At 51.3% G+C, this 17,825-nt stretch overlaps 1 long non-coding RNA gene across 1 annotated transcript; it reads left to right on the top strand.

Moving 5' to 3' along the window:
- The first annotated feature begins 5,688 nt into the window (after window positions 1-5,688).
- LOC142924062 (uncharacterized) lies at window positions 5,689-10,276 on the top strand. Its single transcript, XR_012941198.1, has 5 exons — window positions 5,689-6,037; window positions 7,299-7,422; window positions 7,958-8,053; window positions 8,890-8,960; window positions 9,394-10,276. It is a non-coding gene; the product is annotated as an uncharacterized LOC142924062 (long non-coding RNA).
- Window positions 10,277-17,825: the final 7,549 nt, after the last annotated feature.

The raw sequence follows: 17,825 nt of genomic DNA, 5'->3' as shown, positions 1-17,825 counted from the left end.
ATGTCACAATGCGGACTCTCATCATCAACACGGACTCACATCATCATCATCACAGACTCACAACCTCACCACTCACCCACAACACGAAACACAACAAAAACAACAAAGACCGCCATTTGCCACTAAGCAGCAGCAAATGCCAGGCCAGGTGCACTTTGAGACCACGTGAAATGCTGAAGGCTCACTGACAGGTCACAGGTCAGACCCAGGTGCCAAGAGTTGACTGACTGAGATGACTGTGCCAACGTGCTACATTTCAGCCGCCCAGGTCAAAGGTCGTTGTTGTGAGCGTCGCTCCTTTGTTCGGACACCAGCAACACCGCGACAAACACCACCACTAGCACCACCACTAACACCACTACTAACACCACCACCACTAACAAAGACAGATCCCCCGTATAGCCTGAATATACTGTAGGGGCAATTTCTGCTAGCGAGCACCTATAAAGGTCGGCATGGCACACGAGGGGGTGGGTGGCTAACACCACGCCTGGCCGCCTTTGTCTCCCTAGCGGTGATGTTTACACATCGTACCAGGTATTCATTTGAGGCTGAGTCTACCTAGGGGAGGCCCAGGACCGGTTCAGATAATCGTTGCTGGTGTTGGCCGTGAGCGGAAATCGAACCCGGGTCGCCAGGTTTGTAGCGCAGCACGTTAACCGCTACACTACCGCTCCCCTCAACTAACACTACAACTAACACCAGCACTAACACCACTCCTAACACCACCACTAACACAACGAACCCTAAAAACACCACCACCAACATCAACTCCACCACCACCAACACCACCACCACTAACACCACTAACACTACCACCAATAATACCACCATCACTAACACGACCACCACTAATACCACCAACACCACCATCACTAACACCAGCAACAATACCTCGAACAACCACCACCACTAACACCACCATCACTAACACCAACACCACCATTATTAAGACCACAAACACCACCACTAACACCACCATCACTAACACCACCACCACTAATACCACCAACGTTAACACCACCACTCCTCCTGCTAATACAGGACACCAAAGACAACGATCCTCATAGAGCCTTAACAGGCTGTAGGGGCAAGTGCTGTTAGCCAGCAGTACGTATGAAGGCCGGCACGGTAAACGAAGGGGTGGGTGGTTAGCACCACGCCCGACCGCCTTTGTCTCCCCAGTGGCGATGTTTACGCATCGCACCAGATACTCATTTGAGACCGGGTCACTGCTACACACAGACTCACACAGACCCACACACACGTACACAGACTCACACAGAGACTCACTTAGAGAGACTCACACACAGACTCACATAGAAAGACTCACACCACCACCGCCACCACTCACCCACAGCTCGGTTCCACGCCTAACGGCCAAACTGCCAGGGGAAGCACGTGGCGCGAGACGCGGCGTGGTGTAATAGCCATTAGCTCCTCCCCCTCACCTAAGCTCCTCCCCCATGCTCCCTCTTTCCCCCCCTGCCCCTCCCCCTTCACAACCCCCCCCCCAAGCATCCCCCCCCTCGCGACCCCCCTTGCCCCCCCTGGCAACCCCCGCCCATGCTCCCCCTCAACCCCCCCCTCACGCCCCCATTGCCCACCCCCCTCCCCCCGCTGCTACTTCCGGTCAGGCAGGGGGCGAGTGGAGGCGGCGCGCGCTGTGGATTGTGGGTGGCGAGCGGCTGATTTGGATTCCCGCTCACGGCCACCGTCAGTGGGTCGCGAAATCTTCTGAAGCGGCGGCTCGCTGGGCCTCCTCTACGTCGACTCAGCCTGAAGGTCAGAACCTCGCGCGGTGTGTCCACGTCAGCAGTGGCGGCGGCGGCGGTGGGGGGAGACAGAGGAGGAGGCGCCTGGCCCACAGCCGTCACGTCCTAGACGCCTGCTGAGTTCACGGCGCTGCTTCAAGCAGAGCCCGGCCCTGCTGCTGCTGCTGATGAGGCGCTGACGGTGGAAACCGGCCCCAGAGTGGCCCTCGTGTTGAGCCATAGCTGATGAGAGGCACTCCCAGACTGCCGTGTGTTTTTATCCCTGGAGGGACGGGTTTGTTGTGGAGGCGAATCGCCTGCTGCTGGAAAAAGGCATCCACTAGAGGCCGCTATATAGAGGTATTTGGTCTACTCTTCCACGCTGGTCCGGACGTGTTGGAGCAAAGTGGCCATGCCCGCACTTTACCCCACCACACGCAGGGCGTTAGCTCGCTGGATTTGCAATGCAGAGGTGCAGGTTAGATTTCATTCCCACTCACACCCACCGACACTCACTCAGCCACCCACTCAGCCACTCTCTGGGCATCTATGAAAAAGAGCTTCATAGCTCATCGGATTCCTCCAGCAAAAACATACTGATTCTCACCCACCCACTCAGCCATTCACCCACCCACTCTGGCACTCATCCACTCACCAATTCACTCAGCCACCCACTCAGCCACCCACTCTCTCACCCACTTCGTCACCGGTCACCCACTGCCACCCACCCACTTGGTCACCGGTCACCCACTGCCACCCACCCACTTAGTCACCGGTCACCCACTGCCACCGGTCACTCACTCTGCCACCCACCCACTCTCTCACCAACCCACCGACTCTCTTGCCAACCCACCGACTCTCTCGCCAACCCATCCACTCACCCACAGGGAGACACAAGGAGACAAGGGGACCCACATGGTGTGAGAGTGTATCAGCATCATTGTGGTTGTTGTGGTGGTTATGTTGGTTGTTATGGTTGTGGTGGTTATGGTTATATTTGTGGCAGTAGTGTTTATGCTTGTGGTTATGTAGCTGGTGGTTTTGATTATATTTGTGGTTACGGCGATTATGGTCGCAGTGATTGTGATTATATTTGTTGTGGTTATAACCCGCGATGTATTTCGTCGAGGATGGATGCCGCCGCGTGCAGGAGTTGGGCGAGGCGGGAGTGAGCCACCTGAAGCGCCCTCTCCGACGGTGGTGAGCCGCCGGGCGGCCGGGCAGTGAGCAGCTCGGCCGGCGTCGCTTCTCCTCCCCCTTCCGGGGCTGCCAACCCCAGTGGTGTTGAGTCGTCCTCCTCTTCCACTGGAGCCCTGGTACGAGTTTTTCTTCGCGTCTCCATTATAGCGATTCATCTTACTATTTGGCTACTTCTGACGCCAGTTGTAGTGGGTGGAACGGAGAGCGAGACTTCTTACCGAAAGAACCAAAGAGTATGAACTTATATGGTTTATTTAATCTATTTTTAGTGGTTTGCTACCATTCCCTTTGCACTCCTATCGTTTTTGTATTGTTTGTTGTGACGTTATGACCCCGTGCCCTCTACTGGCACATCTTTGATCAAAGAGCTTTATAGCTCATTGGATTCCTCCAGCACAGAATCAATACCGATTCTGATGAGACCGGAACGAACACGTTTGAATCGAATCGCGTACTTCGCTTTACTAAAATAGTTGTGGAATCGATTCTTGTGGAATCTGTTCTCGTGGAATCGAATCATCGATATTAATTACAGAGATTCACCATCGATATTAATTACAGACATTAATCAACGACGTCGCTAGGAGTATCGTGGTGCCGCTCTGCAAACCTTCGGGCTACTATCAAAGGTTTGTTCATCAAGCCATCCAGATATATAAACACAGACATAACTTCAACCGAGAAGATGGATACAAATTGAGTAATCATTGGAAGAATGTTATTAACCAGGTAAAACCTTAACTGCTTTATGGTGTTGCCTTAACTTTCCGCATCTCTAATTTCTTAAGCTTCCCACTCCCAGCCCCGCTCTCTTCAGCACTCCCCTCATACCCCCCCTCTCTATCTCTCCTCCCTGATCCTCCCCCCTTCTCTTACCTATATAGTCTCTTGTTTACAGCAGCTCTTTTGCCCACGTCGGCAATTGTTTCTTGCTGTGGTTTGTCCCACCTGATGATGGACGCTTGTGTTGTGCCCGAAACGTCGTGATTTAATTTATTTTATATTTTATGCCTATGTGACTTTACCGAAAGAACCAAAGAGTATAGCCCAAGAGAGTTTGTGTAGGTTGGAGCGGTAGTGTAGCACAGTAGGGGGCACAGGTGGTGCATCGGCCAGTCATCTCAGTCAAGCAACCAATGGCAACCTGGGTCTGTCTGTCTGTGACCTCCTGCTGCCAGCGGGCGTTCGACGCTTCATGTGGCCTTAACCTGCACGTAGCCTGGCACGAGCGCCGTGGTGACATCTCCACCACTTCGTGGCGAATGGCGGTTGTTGTTTATGGTCGTCTCGCGATTAGCACTACGCTGCACTACTAACCCAGCGACCCGAGTTCAATTCCCGCTCACGGCCAACACTGGTGACGATTCCGTTCCTGGGCCTCCCCTTGGTCAACTCAGCCTCAAATGAGTACCTGATGCGTTGTGTAAACATCGCCACTGGGGAAATTAAGGCGGCCGGATGTGGTGCTGGCCACCTACCCCCCTTCGTGTATCAAAGGTGCTGCTCGTTAACAGCACTTGCACCCGACAGTCCTGTCGAAGGCTACATGGGGGATCTTTGTCTTTGTTTGGTGGTGCAGCTGAGGAGGCGCAACTGCACGGCGAGTACCTCTACCGCAAGGCGCAGGAGGCCAAGAAGGTCCTCGTAGAGGAGAAGGCGCAGCTCAAGAGGGCGCTCGATGGTAACGGGCGGCGAGACGGATCTAGAGATGGGGTCGCGACGACAAGACGGACGAGAGACAGCGAGACAGACTAGAGACGTTGAGACACGCAAGACAGACTAGAGACGGATCTAGAGACAATGAGACACGCAAGACGGACTAAGATGGGACAAGACGGTCTGACAATACAGGCGAGAAGACAACCGCACGTTGGAAAGCGTTTCCGAATGAATCCATGCGTGCGCATGATTTTTCTTCCTTGTTAATTCTCCCCTGCCCGCCCCCCACCCACTGCCCCCTGTCCCCCTGACCTCGTCACCGAAGAAAACCTGGTGCTGCCTACGGACCTGCGGTGGGAGGCGCTTGAACTCCAGAAGGCCGTGGAGTTCGACCAGGGAGGGGAGGGTGATCTCACATCCCTCACCATCACGTCTCCTCGCATCTCTCTCTCTCTTCCTTCTCGCGAGACTCCCGAGGCAGAGGGATAAGCGTCGCGCGTCTCCGCCCGCTAGACACGCCGAGTCGGCGCGCATCCCCGGCTCGCCGTCGGTCCTTCCTGCCAAGCGGTGGCACCGTGTTTTGCCGCGGAGGTTCGCGGTTCGAGAACGGCGGGCCCTCAACCCCCCCCCCCACTGGTTTAATGGGTTTAATGCCGCAGTTGCGTTGACCGTAAATACTGCACGGCGATTGCTTCCCAAGTGGACTTTGAAAAATCCCGTGGCGTGAACGTGGAAAAAGAGTCGGCCGTGTGTGTGTGATGGCTGGCGTAAATTTTTGTGGAATGTCAAATGAAGGCCGTGGTCACCACATAACGTGTGCTTCTGGAGCAGTCTTCCTTCTGGAGCGGTCTTCCTTACAATATTAGGAAGCCACTGGAGCTTTGCACTTTTAAATCATCGTCTAGATTGACAAACTCATTTCTTGAGAACTACTTTTTGTGGTTAGTTTGTCACACTTCCGATTACCACGGTTGGCTACGTGCTGTAACAAAGAGGTTTAACATGCACTGACGCACTCATTCACTCACTCATCATTTTACTCAATTTACCCACTCACCTGCCATATCACCCACCCACTCTTGCAATTGGGACTCATCCAGGTCTCATTATTGCTCAGCTCGCTACACAAAATCAACGCGATCACTGCAGAGTGATATTCTCAACCATTCCTGGTCGCTCCTTCCATCCATCCACCCACACACACACCTTCACTCACCTGCACGGTGAAGTATGGCAAATGATAACCTACCCTCTCCGTCCCCCCTGCCCCATCTACCACCTCTTTCTATCCACCCCCCCCCCCCGTGTCAGTAGGAGTGAGCAGCCACATGGATGACGAGTACCGCTGAGCCGGCGTGAAGGACCCACACATCATGGCGACGACCTCACGCGACCCCAGCTCCCTCCTCAAGCAGTTCATCAAGGTGCGGGCACGGGGTCACAGGGGCTACAGGGTTTGAGGTCACACGAGGAATGTGGGTCCTCGTGTATTGCATGTGTACAAGCGCGCAAAGACAGAGGTCCCCCATATAGCCTTAACAGGTTTTTGGGACAGGTGCTGTTTGCGAGGGTGTAGGTGGCTAGCACCACAACTGGCCACCTTTATCTCTCTGGTAATGATGTTTAAACACCGCACTAGGTACTCGTTTGAGGCTGAGTTGATCTAGGGGAGGCCCAGGACCAGTTCAGATAATCGCCACTGGTGTTGGCCATGAACGGAAATAAACCTCGGGTCACTAGGTTTGTGGGGCAGCATGCTAACTGCTAAATTACCGCACACACACACACGTGTTCTCTATCGGCTTTAGAATCAGTTCCTTGCACCTCACACGAGTCGTGTCGACCAATCATCGGGCTTGTGCAGTGTGAGACAACTCGCATCCGTTGAGTTAACCAGAAGAAATCTGGTTGTTGATGAAAGGTGGAGGCTGTGTGGGGGGGGGGGGGGGGTCGTAAGTGGTGGAGCGTTGGACACTTTGGTTTGGTGCATGCAGCTTTTGTCAACTTCATTCCTCGCGATTCAGTCCGCCTTTTCGCGATGACCGATCCCTTCCATTCATCGAAAATGTATCTACTGTAGCACTACGCACGGTCGGTGGTCACGGAAAGATGTACCATTGGGGGCGCCACTGTGGCGAGATGTTAACTCCCTCACCTGGTATACAGGAGGTCGCAGGTTCAATCCTGACCCTGATGCCTGCTGTATATTTGGAGTTGCGTGCCTCTTTCCGAGGAGTCGCGTGGATTTCTCTCCAGGTCCTCCGGTTTTTCCCTCCGCATTTAGAATCAACGTCCGTTTAAGAGTATTTGGCTGCTATAAATTTCCACATGGCGATAAGCCACTTAGTTGAGCTATGATTTGTGGCCAGGTCGCTTCTGGAAAAGAGCTGCATAGCTCAGTGGGCCTTACCTGGTAAAATAAAAATAGTAAAGTTTTTCCAATGGTGCATCCCAGTTGTGCCAACACGGGGTTTGGCGACCCCGTATACCGGCACGGCTCGGCTCGGCTTCCGCAATGGAAAAAACAAACAACACAACCCGAGTCGGATACAGTGGGGGGGCGGGGAAGTGGGGGGGGCGAAAGCAGCGTGGCCGGGACGGACGCCGGTGGGAAGAGCGGACTCGGCGTGTGACCGCTTGCTGTCATGTTACCACACCACCACCACCCTCCCACCACCACCGCAGGAGATGAAGCTGATCCTGCCGAACGCTCAGCCGATGAACCACGGAGGCCACAAGCTGCAGGCGCTGGTGTGGGCGTGCTGCGTCAACGCCGTCAACGACTTCATTGTCCTGCATGAGCACCGCGGTATGCCAGGCACGCGCACGCACCGCAGTCGACAAAGCTCCCCCGTGTAGCCTTTAACAGGCTGTCAGGGCAAGTGCTGTTTGTCGAGCGACCTACGAAGGCCGGCAGGGCACACGGCGGGGTGGGTGGTGTGGTCATTACCGCATCTGGCCCCTTTTGTCTCCCCACTGTCGATGCTTGGACACACCGGAAATCGAAGTCAGGTCACCGGATTTGTAGTGTAATGAGATAGCTACTCCGCTCCCGCTCCCCGGTGTGATGCATGGTGTGACGTGTGTGATGCGGTGCAACAGACGGGGATGGAGGTGTATTTAGCTGTGCGTACGATGTGCGGTGTGTAGTATGACGCTGCAGACATGGAATTGTGGTGTTTTAACTGTGTATGTGGTGTGATGTGGTATGATGCCGCAGATGGAAGGGCAGTCTGTTTAACTCTCCAGTACAGTCTGTGTGACACCTGTGGTGTGTCTAACTTTCCGGCATGCTGTTCATGTGACACGTGGTACGATGCCACGGTGTACTTGACACTCTCGAGCGTGGTGATGCGGCACGACATCCGGACGTGGACATGATGTCCGAGGCATTCCAACACCTCGTGATGCACAACTTCACGTCGCGACTCGGAAAGAGGGTGCGTGCGGGCACCGTGCCAGTCTCACCCACATCTTCCTCCCCCATCCCCAAAGCACAAAGATCCCTCGTATAGGCTATAACCCTTTCTCATTTCCATGATGTACATATACGTCGTCGAAACGGAACCGTAAGAAAAACTCAAGTACGTCTTCTGACCTGAAGACATACCTTTTGCTCCCATAAGACTATGCGGGAGGGCGTGTGGCACAGTTTTGTTCCATAGAGTGCCGGTCGTGTCACTACGGTTCTCTGCGGTGAGGGCAACGCCTTTTAAAAACAGCAGCGCTACGCCTCTATAAATAAAATTAACGCCGAGCCGCTCGCGCGTACCGAGATTCAGCGGTGAACGTGACACCTACCACCCGGCAACTTGCAGATGTCTCGGAATGGGAAAGAGTGAGCAGACTTTTGGGCCAGGTGCTGTGTGTCCGCCTGTATATTCGGAGTTTGCATGTTCTCCTCCTGGTCACTTTGATTTTTCTCCGGGTCCTCCGGGTTTTTCCCTACACATTTAGAAACTTGAATTTCGAGTATTTTGCTGCTATACATTTTTATGTGAAAAAGAGCTACATAGCTCAGTGGTAAAATAAAAATAGTTTCGTTTTACTTTAGTTTTCGAGCAACAGCACAGAGTTTTTATTTAACGCCATCTCTGAAGCTGAAGGCGCGTAATGTTGTTCATTTGCTAATGCATCCGCAGTTTTAAACAGTGTGGCCGCTGGCCTCTAACTGGCAAACGTCTGCGAGGACACGTAATGAGAGTCCAGCGCCGTCCGTGTGACTTGCCGCCACCCCTCCCGTGACTTCTGTGCCCCCCTTCCCCCCTCCCAACAGGCACAACGTCTACAAGCGCGACGGCAAGGACATCGAGTTGAAGGAGGTGGGACCGTGATTCGAGATGGAGCGTAAGTCTGCCTGACACATTGTTACTCGTCTCCACTTTACACCCCTGCAGAGGCGGTGGAAATTCCACATTCCTTGTGGACTTCCCTACGAAGTGGTTGTAAATTTTATCGACCCCTGAGAGGATGATGGGCTGAATGTAAGAGTCTAGCCTCGGGCTAGGTGGCCCGCGGGTGACTTGTAGAGCGGATCGGAACTTGAGTCGGTGGGGTCGCTGCTCTGGTCGCATTCGCTGTACCGTGACCCGACTCGCATTCCCCCACCCCGGATGCGATGTGTAAATTCAAAGATGATCGGACGTAATGCTGGCCACCCACACCCACCCCTTGGTGTGCCGTGCTGGCTTTCCTACATGCTAACACACGAACAGCGCTTTTCCCACGCCGTCTGTTAAAGGCTGCATGGGGGGGATCTTTGCTTTTGTGTGTCGCGCAGTCTATGAGATTAAACTGGGCACGCTGGACAACGCGGCCACCGCCGAGGTGGAGTGGCCTTGGCGACCGTACATGAACACGGCGAAGAAGAGGAAGTTCCTGAGCGTGGAGTGAGGGAGGGGAGCGACTTCCCCCCCCCCCCATGGGCCTGGGGGGAGGGGCATTGGGGGGGGGGGTTTGTCCCTGGAAAGCCGGAGTTGGAGTCGAACCTCGCGGCGCTCTCCGCCGAGGCTCGAGACGTTGAGGAGAGGTCGCCGCGTGGATAGGGCAGTGCGTGAATCGCTGTTCCAACCGTCGTCACACACGTGCATCATACGCGTCACACACACATTGCGGATGTACATTTATCAAACACAAACATGCACATCGTCGCATGCGTCGCACACAGAAGCACACAATTGCACAAAAAGACAAAGGTACTCCGTATCGCCGTTAACAGATTGCTGGGGCAAGTGCTGTTAACGGGTAGCACCTATGATGGCCGGCATGGCACAGAAGTGGTTGTGTGGCCAGCCCCATGTCTGGCTGCCTTTGTCCTCCCCAGTTTTGCGATGTTATACACACCCCACACCACGTACTCAGATTGCTGAGTTCGTAGTGCGCTAACTGCTGCACCACCGCTCCCCAAACGGTGTACATACACGCGTACACAAAACGAAACATTAACATTTATTTAAGTAACAAAAAAGAAAATACCAAGTCAGGCAGATGGAGAAAGTGGCGTGTCGCCGTGCACAGCACCGCTCTCGTAGCTACTCACCTAGGGTGGGAGCTCTTGGCTTCAATGCCACCCGGGATGTTTAGATGTGAAAACCTGCCATAAATAATATTTTTGGGAAGTCACAAGCGCCTTAAGTTGCATCTCATCTCGACCATTTTAATGGGCACCCCCCCCCTGTAGCTGTCCCCCTGTGGCACAAAATAAACTAACAAAACTAATCTCTTTTTATTTTACCAGGTAAGGCCCACTCAGCTGTATAGCTCTCTTTCAGGAACGACCGGGCCACAAATGAAAGCGCTATAAAGTGGCTTGTCACGCAGAAATATATAGCAGCCAAATACTTTTAAACGCATGTTTCTAAATGTGGAGGGAAAAACCGAAGGACCCAGAGAAAAATCCACGCGGTCACGGGGAGAACATGCAAACTCCAGATATACAGGCGTCGGGATTTAACCCACGACCTCTATACCAGGCGAGGCCCCAAGGTGAATCAGCACTTGGCCTGCGAGCGGGTATTATTAGTCTGTCAGTAGGGGGTAATGATTCCGGATTTCAGTCTCAATTGAAACTGAAATCTGGAACACTTTTGTCATATTTTGCTCGTATAAGTGTGTTCATAAAATACAAGTTTGGTCATTGAGAGAGTTATAAATGTCCTATACGCATTTCATGTTTATTGTGTTTATTGTATTTAATGTATGAAGAAAATACAATTTTGTATATGCTACAGTATGTTTCACACGTTATTCAGTGACACTGCATATGACGGGCAATGTTTGGGGCAATCGGCCTTCAACATGGAAAATACATAGAGGCCACATGACCCGTGGCCACCGCCACTTCAACCGTGGCCCCACCACTTCAACCGTGGCCCCATTGGCACGTTGATGTGTGGCTCTGCCTTCACCTGTGGTGAGAATGAGACCAGAAAAATTACAGGAGGCCGACTCCATATGAGTCCGTCACGCTCTGGATCTCGCTAATGGGACGTCGGATGAAAATAAAACATGGAAGCGACAAGTTTCTTCTCTGGCGAGGACATTCCCACAAGATTGCCACCTTTCCCAATTAATGGAATTTGCCCCAACATCACCCTGATCCAAACCAGCGGGAGCTGAAATCTTCCAGAAGGTTCAGGATTTATTGGTACAATCGTTCGGATGTTGGTGTCCGCATGGACTTGCATTTAAAACCCCCGGTCCGCTTGACGTCTTTTAAACAATACCTGTGGTCGGGTCCGCTCCCCCACCTTTCTATCCCCTGCTTTTTTTTTATAACCGGTGTAGTATATGTTGACGGTGTGTGCGTGTATCACAACGCGATGTAACCGGGCCCTCGAATTGCCTCAAGAAATGAATAAACAACACCTGTCGCTTTGCTGTTGTGATGTCACCACGAGGCGCCGAATGACGGTGGGACGGCGTCGTCGCACTCGTCGAGTGGACAAGGGCTCCGTGAAATGACGGTGCGGATTGCGCCAAGCGTATAGAGGTCGCCGATTGCACGCCGCTGTGGCTCAAACACTCGTGGGTCCACCTCAAAGTTCCTGTGCCCATTTGAACCTCATTGCCTGCGTTGATGCTGCTGCTGCCATGGAAGAACACACGTGGCGCCCTCTTGTCTCTCCATGTTGTCTTTCACGTCCCATCGCAGTTTTCAGGTCACTTGATGTTTACAGCCTCCGGTAAGGAGGCAGTGAGGTTCAGCCGCTCCATTTTTCTTCCTTTAGTGCACAGTACCGTACACGGATACGGGCACAGTACGACACCGTAGCTTTATTGATTGTTCAACAAAAAAGACCATCCCTCGCCCAATCTAGTTACCTATACGGTGTAATATATGGCGAGACATTTGTTAACGTAAAAAAAATGGAACTGTAATGCTGAAAATTATACTCCATGAAACTCGGGGTTTTATGGAGTATCTGAGGGCTTCTCAACGCTTCATGCCTCGCCCCCACTGATGCCCTCTTCTCCCCACTACTACTGACGATTGTATGTAGGGTGTGTAGGCATTTACTTCCGACTTGTATGTAGGGTGGTGGTGGTGGTGATGGTGGGAGTAAATAAGATTTAAAACTGGGTGCTTAACTTGAACTCACCACCACTCACATCATGTATGCACTCATCCGCCATCTTGCTCACTGACCCTGTTTCCGTGTTGATGGTGTGAGTCCGTATTGATGCTGTGAGTCTGTTGATCGTGTGAGTCTGTTGATGCTGTGAGTCTGTGTTGATCATGTGCGTCTGTGTTGATGCTGTGAGTCCGTGTTGATGGCTCGGGGGCACGGTACAGAGGGGCAGTACAACTGTAGAGTAATAGTTGTTGTCCAGCAGCGGCAACTGCGGTGGACGGGGAGTACACACGCCAGTGAGCCTCATGCGGGTTTGTCAGCAGGGCGGAGGCACTGGGGCAAGGATCATAGAGACCCTCCCTGGAAGACACTGGAACCCGCTCGTGGGTTGGAGAAGGGAGGCGCGGCCGAGTCGGATAAAAGCAGCGGAGAGCGAGAGCTCGTGGTTGCACGTTCTGGGAAGTGGAGTCGTCTCGTCGGCACTGTCGTCTTTGCCGACTTGGTCGCTGCCGTCTTCACTAGATAATTGGGCGGCCGGATAGTTGTTGGCTGTCTCGGTCGATGCCGTCAGTGTAACATGGTGGGGGTTGTGTCTAAGCTAGGCTATTTGACTGGGAGAAGCGAGGGCGAGTCTGTGAACCTGATGGTGTTAAATAAGGAAGGTGCGGAAGGTACGGGAGAGGATGAGGAAGATCGTGGGATGGATGGGGGAGGATGAGAAGATAGTGGGAGGGACGGGGGAGGAAGGAGGTGGGAGGGATGTGAGAGAAAGAAGGAGATAGCGGGGGGGACGGGAGAGGAAGAGGGAGATGGTGGGAGGGAAGGGGGCGGAAGAGGGAGATAGTGGCAGGAAAGGGGAATGAAGAGGGAGATAGTTGGAGCGACTGGGGAAGTAGAGGGAGATAGTGGGAGTTATTTGGGAGGATTAGGCAGATCGGTTAGAGTAAGAAGGTGATAGTGGGAAGGAAGAGGAAGGAAGAGGGAGAGAGTGCGAGGGATTGGAGATGCAGAGGGAGATAGTGGGAAGGATGGGGGAAGAAAAGGGAGATAGTGCGAGGGACGGGAGAAGAGGGAGATTACTAGTAGAGCCAAGTGGGAGGAAGAGGGAGATAGTGGAAGGTACTGGGGAGGAAGTGGGAGATGGTGGGAGGGACGAGGGAGGAAGAGGGAGATGGTGGGACGGATTGGAGAGGTAGATAGTGGGAGGGACGCGGGAAGAAGAGGGAGATAATAGCAGGGACGAGAGAGGAAGAGGGAGATAGCCACTGATGTTCGCCGTGGCCAGAAATTTAAACTCGGTTCACAAAGTTCATGGTGTAGTGGGTGTTGAGGTGGCATATCCTGGCTGGCCAGGAGAAGGCAGTACAGCAAGTGGGATAAGCACCATCTCTGTCTGCATGGGATAGAGGGTTGCCCCCTTGCACGAGTGGGTTTTCTCTGGGTACTCCTGTATCCCCTCACGTTTATGAACGCTCAGTAATTGCCCAATTGAATTATTGCTATGCACCGCGACGTTCGTTTTGCTATGTCATGTGATCAGAATTGGGCGCCACGGTGGCGAGATGTTAACTATTTTGTAGGGTATACAGGAGGTCGTGTATTAAATCCTTACCCTGACACCTTTGTATTTGGAGTTTGTATGCTATCTCCCCGTGGTCGCGTGTATTTTTCTCCGGATCCTCCGGGTTTTCCCTCCACATTTATTAGCACATGTTTAGAGTATTTGGCTACTAATGTCCACGTAATAAGCCAATTTGTTGAGCTGTAATTGTGTGGCCGCTTCTGAAAGAGAGCTGTATAGCTCAGTGGGCCTTGCCTGGTTAAAGTAAAAAAAAATAGTCAAATAGTTTGCAATTGTTTATATCTGGGATAAATGCACCCGTGGCTTTAATGATGTGGGGATCTGCGCCTGGCATTTTCAGGTGGGATCCGGAGCAATGAATGAGCCCTGACAAGGCAATGGCCCACCCGTTGATTTGCTCCATGAGGAACTTTTAGGGGGCTCGGGACCGTGGCGCCAAGAAGACCAGCTATTGGACCATGGAGGCACCGAAGGGGGCGGTTTCCCCCCCACACGTAACGCTCCCTATCTGGTCGATAAAAACGTATCAATAGGGTCACAGAGCTTGGGCAATCGTTGGTGCCAGCTTACCAAGTGGCTTCCTTCCTGATTGTCTGTGGTTCCTCGCACCTCTGAGGCCTGCTTGATCACGTTATAAGTATAAATATTGTTGTTATCAAGTTCTAAGTGTAAATAATAATTGTTGTTATTACTCGCCTGTTCTAAACATATGCCTGTTGTTATCATTCGCCTGTTATCATTCGCCTGTTTTCATTTGCCTGTTATCATTCGCCTGTTTTAATTGGCCTGTTATAATTTGCCTGTTGTTTTATTTCGCCTGTTGCTACCAAGTAATAAGTATAGTTATTGTTGTTGTTGTTATCATTCGCCTGATGTTAGTGGTGCACGTCTCAAATCCAGCACTGGGGAAGGCAGCGAGGGTTCGTAAATCACCGCACAATGATGTTGTGAAATCCTCTTCCCGTGGAAGTCGAGGTGCATAACCTGCCTCGCCAGGAGAAGGCAGTACAGCAAGTGGACTCATCGCCATCGTCACCTGTATGGTTTAAAATGCTGCCCCTTCACACACGTGGCTTTTCTCTGGGTGCTCCGATTTCCCCCACTTGTACAAACACTCGTTATTAATTAGCCAATAATGCCTCCATACATAGAGTACCGTAGAGCCTGGACAATCGTTGGTGCTGGCTCACCACGTGGCTTCCTTCCTGCATGTCTGTGGCTCCTCGCGCCTCTTGAGTCGTTCTTGTGAGTGCTATATAGCTTTAAATAATAACTACAAATACTCGCCAGAAGGTGGTGACGCAAGCCTGCGATCCAGCACTGTAGAAGGCAGCAAGGGTTGGTGGATCACACAGTAAATATTGTGAAACCCCCTTCCCGTGGACATTGAGGTGCCTTCTCCTGGCTGGCCAGGAGAAAGCATCTGACTGGCCAGGAGAAGGCATTATAGCAAGTGGGATCATCGCCATCGTCACCTGTACGGTTTAAAATGCTGCCTGCTGCCCCTTCACATACGTTTGTTTTCTCCGGGTGCTCCGGTTTCCCCCCACTTGTGTAAGCATTCGTTATTCATTGATTGAAAAGATCTTACAATAAAAACCAAATTCAGGACCTTACTATGACTCAGCGTGGCTTTCCTGGAGTAAGTCTAATTATTATTATAAAGAATTACAGGGGCTGTATGATGACACGACTAGAGAGCTGGCTTGCACTGCGGGGAGCTTAATAGTCAACTTGGATTCCGCACCCCTCAATGCCCTTTTTAAGTTCAGTTTGTGCACTTAAGACTCGCACAAACAACCATACTCAGAGAACCATAGATTCCCACTCAGACCCAGAACCAGAAACCCATAGACTCCAACAGAGACCCATACATTCCTTCAGACACTCAGACTCATACGGCGACCCTATATACTGACACAGGGATCCATAGACTCAGACAGAGACCCATACACTCACAGAGGCCCACAAACTCAGAAATCCATAGACTCGCACAGAGGTCAATAAAATTTAAATCTGAATATTTATTTACACTGGATGAAATCGATGAGCTACAAAGATCTGTTTTCACAGCTGTCCAATCGGGCAGGTCAGAACATAACTAAAAAAATACAAAAAATGACAGGAAAGACAAACTGTTCAAAAATAAACAAATTAAACTAAACTATTTTAATCTTTATTTGAAGCTTTCGTGACTGCAGGAATCCATACTCTTTGGTTCTTTCAGTAAAGTCACGTAGGTATAAATTAAATAAAATTAAACAAATCACGACGTTTCGATCGCAACATAAGTGATATTTTCAGGTGGGACAACCACAGCAAGAAAATGCTGAAGTCGACGGGAGAGCTGCCGTGGCAAGAGGTTATACAGGTATGAGATGGGGGAGGAGGCAAGGGGGGAGAGAGAGAGGGGAGGGTGTGGGGTAGGGAGAGGAAGGGGAGCCGCGTGAGCGCTAGGAGAAGAGGACGTGAGGCTGGGGTGGGGGGACGTGGGCGGGGCTAGCAGTAATCGGCAGGTAATGATGGAAACAACAACACAAGTTAAGGCATTACCTGGTTGATAACATCCTTCCAGTGATTGTTTAATTTGTATCCATCTTCTCGATTGAAGTTTTGTCCTTGGCCTCCGAAAATAACAATATCATGCGAGCCTACAGCGTTATAACAATGGCCACTACGGCAGAGGTATTGGTTTGCTATGTTTCAGATCCGCCTTGTGTTCGTGAACACGGTCCGAGACGTGTCGTTTTATTTCTCCAACGTAACTGCGGCCGAAGTTACAACTCAGTTTGTAGACTCCAGGGTATAGACAAAACTTCAACCGAGAAGATGGATACAAATTAAATAATCACTGGAAGGATGTTATCAACCAGGTAATGCCTTAACTTGTGTTGTTGTTTCCATCATTACCTGCCGGTTTTACTGCTGCCCCGCCCATGTCCCCCCACCAGCCTAACGTCCTCTTCCCCTAGCGCTTACGTGCCCCCCTCTTCCTACCCCACACCCCCCCCTTTTCTCTCTGTCCCCTTGCCTCTTCCCCCCTCTCTAAACTATATAACCTCTTGCCATGGCAGCTCTCCCGCCGACTTCAGCATTTCTTGCTGTGGTTGTCCCACCTGATGAAGATCGCTTGTGTTGCGATCAAAACGTCGCGATTTGTTTTATTTTATTTCTACCTATGTGACTTTACCGAAAGAACCAAAGAGTATGGATCCCTGCAGTCACGAAAACTTCAAATCTACATTTAACACCCATACCCTCTAAAGAACTAACCCTCAAGACACCTAAACCTTAAAACACCTATACCCCTAAAACGCTAACCCTCTAAACACATAACACTCTAAGCCCCTAACCCTCTAAACGCATAATAAATATATTTTCGGGTTAGATCGTGTAAATATAAATGTGTCGTTAAACCAGACACCATCCGACACAGCCAATTAGTAAAGTTTGTCATGACAATAAAAAAGTGCCATTAAGTGTTGGAGAGAAATCCAAAACACCTTTAGTATGGATAATATTAGTTGTCAAAGTCTTGGTGTTAAACCCTCTAAACTCCCAAATCCCAAAACCCATAACCCTCTAAACCGCTAAACCCCATTACCCTATAAACCCCTAACCCTCAAAACCCCCATACCTCTAAACCCCTAAACACATGCAATTATAACCTCCTAAACTCCTAACCATCTAAACCATTCAACCTCTAACAATCGAAACCCATACATCTCTAAACACCTAACTCTCTAAACCCCCAACCCTCTTTACCCCAAAATCTTCTAAACTCTAACATTCTAAACACCTAATCCTCTAAACGACCTTACCCTTAAAACCCTAACTGTCTAAAAACCTCTCCCTCGAAAACCCCACCCATAAACCCCCAAAACTCTAACTGTCTAAACACCAAACCCTCTAAACTCCGCAACCCCTAAAACCGTAAACCTCTCGGCACCTAACCTGCTAAACCCCTCACCCTCTAAACTCCTACACCACTAATAGCCCAATCCTCTAAACACCTAACACTATAAAGCCCTTTAACCTTAAAACCCTAACCCTCTA

Source organism: Petromyzon marinus, chromosome 8 (genome assembly GCF_048934315.1).
Source record: "Petromyzon marinus isolate PM22_M1 ecotype Great Lakes invasive population chromosome 8, UKy_Petmar_22M1.pri1.0, whole genome shotgun sequence".
Lineage (NCBI taxonomy): Eukaryota > Metazoa > Chordata > Hyperoartia > Petromyzontiformes > Petromyzontidae > Petromyzon > Petromyzon marinus.
Note: the sequence above shows the minus strand (reverse complement) of the source record. Positions and strands in the feature narration are given on the sequence as shown.